Here is a 2,743-nt window from a genome sequence, read left to right as displayed (position 1 = left end):
GAGGAGGAGGAGGAGGAGGAAGAGGAGGAGGAGGAGGAGGAGGAGGAAGAACAGCAACAGCAGCAGCAGCAACAACAGCAACAAAATGCAGAAACCAATATGTATTAACAAACATAGGGAGAAAGTAGAATTGGTACACACAGTTGGTAGGGATATAAAATGGTATGGCCACTGCATTATCAAGGTTCTCAAAAAAGAGAGCTACTGTCTGATCCATCTATCCCACTTCTGAATTTTATCCAAAAGAACTAAAACCAGCACCCCACGGAGACACTTGTGTTCTTGCTTTTATTGGAACACTATTCACAATAACCAAGAGGTGAGAACAACTGAAGCATCCATCAATGCATGAGCGGGGAAGAAGATGGATTATACGCTGTGCACATTTATAGAAAAGGGGCGTCTTGTCATGATATCACATGACTGCCCCTCAAAGGACATTATCCTAAGTAGAAGAAGCCAGTCACAGAAGAGCACACTTAGGATGATTCCAGTTTTAGGAAATATCTACAGCAGAAAGTGGACAGAGGGTTGGCAGGAAGGAAGATTGGGAGACAAAGCAATTGCTGCAGACGTAGAGTTTAAGTCATGCAAGCCAGGAAAGCTCCAGAGGTCTGCAGGGACTCTCATGCCACACAGCCTTGAGGTCTGCAGGGACTCTCATGCCACACAGCCTTGAGGTCTGCAGGGACTCTCATGCCACACAGCCTTGAGGTCTGCAGGGACTCTCACGCCACACAGCATTACAGTCATCAATGACAAAACTGCATAATATGCTTACATTTTAAGGGGCTAAATATAACACTGAGTTATTTTTCTAAATTGTGTATCTTTCAAAACAAAAAGCTCCATGATGTTTGAGAGTGACAGAAAGAGCTATAGGGCCTTTGCCTTGTTTAATGAAGTTTGGCCAGCAGCTGTGCACTGGTGGACACAGTGGGAGCAGCTGAACAAACATGATTATAGTTTCTAAAGTTTGTAAGATAATCACACATAAGAAGGAAACAGCTCTTACTCCTGGGGTTTCTGTGGCTAGTATGTGCCTAGGAATTTGATCTTGGATTTTATTTCCTAGATTTTATTTTATAGGACAGCAGAAATTGAAATCTCTCTCTCTCTCTCTCTCTCTCTCTCTCTCTCTCTCTCTCTCTCTCTCTCTCTCTCACACACACACACACACACACACACTTCACAAATCACAGGACAAGCATTTCCTTGTTTAGCTGAAATGGCCATAAATGCCCATATTCCAGTCCAGCTCTCATTTACTCTTGGAGGAAGCAGGCATGCCCATGTTTGGCTCAAGCTCTGTTGCCACTGAGACTTTGGCCTCAAATCTAGGTCCCTCACCCTAGGTCATCCTATGAGGACCGGGGGGGGGGTGTCAGCCAAGAATTTGTGCCCACAGTTGAGTCTATACCTCATCTTGTTCCTCTCTTCAGTTATTCCCTATGTATACACTACTCAAGGTTTTTCTTTATCATATTATCTTTCTTTTACCTCACACAGATATACTTGCAGCCAGTGCTGAACTTGGATTGGAAGTCTGGAGACAGAGACAGGTGCCTTGATAAATGGAGAAAACATCACCTCAGACATACACCCTAGTCTTTCTTGCAAGCTGTAAACATCTTTACTAGGAGTAGAAAGGCAGCTGGAACCAGAAAACAACAATAAAAAATCTTAACCAGTGATCTAACTCCAGATACATGTCTCATGATAAAACAAGACAGCTTGTGTCCTCCAAAAAAAATGACTAGTCCCTAAAGTAGCCTAGAAATTTCCAGGTCCATAATTCAAGAGAACACTTAGAAATATGTTCAAACAACTCAAAGAATGTATAATCAGATTCCAAGAGAACACAGAAAGCTGGATGAAATAAGAAAGTCAGCTCAGTATATGAAAATAGATATCAATAAAGAGAGAAAAATACTGAAGAAACTCCAAACTGTTGTGATGAGGGAAATGACAAACACACAGAACAATGGGAAGTTTTCTGGAAAGCCTCATCAGGAGAATGCATCATGTGGAGGATAGGGTTTATGGACCTGAAGCAAAGTAGGAAGGAGTTGGGTCACTCAGTCAGTTGATGACAATATAATCAAACAGGAATGGAACATGCAAGATCTTTGAGATACCACAGGAAAGCAAATGTTATTAATTATGGACCTAGAAGAAGGAGAATTTTGTGCTCCCAAACTGTAAAATATAATTTTTTCTTTCTTGGTACCACCGCTGCCACCACCACCACCACCATCATCATCATTGTGAGCATCATCCATTTTTAGAGAGGGTCTCACTATAAAGTGCTATCTGGCCTGGAAGTCACTATGAAGATATGTTCCAAACATAGGCAGAACCTATGGAGAAACATTGCTTACTGGCTTACTTCTCATGGAGTCTACTCTTTTATACAACTCAGAACCATGCCTAAGGATGGTAACACCCACAGTGTGTGTGTGTGTGTGTGTGTGTGTGTGTGTGTGTGTATGTTTGTATGTTCCTCCAGACCTTGGGAGTCTACGGACTGTAATAGGGCCTCACTGTTTCCAGGTAATGATAGTGATGAATGAGTCCAAGGAGCCTGCCTTTGAGTGGCAGAGCTCTAATCTCCTGTGCTCACCTTGGAGGAACATTGGATACCCGTGGGCCTCAGGCCTGCACCAGGTGAGCCTAGGACATCCCAGGTGACCTTCCTGCTGCCATGGCATGACTCTGCAGCCACCATTTCCCTGTCAGCAAG

This window comes from Mus pahari, chromosome 8, assembly GCF_900095145.1.
Source record: "Mus pahari chromosome 8, PAHARI_EIJ_v1.1, whole genome shotgun sequence".
Classification (NCBI taxonomy): domain Eukaryota; kingdom Metazoa; phylum Chordata; class Mammalia; order Rodentia; family Muridae; genus Mus; species Mus pahari.
Note: the sequence above shows the minus strand (reverse complement) of the source record.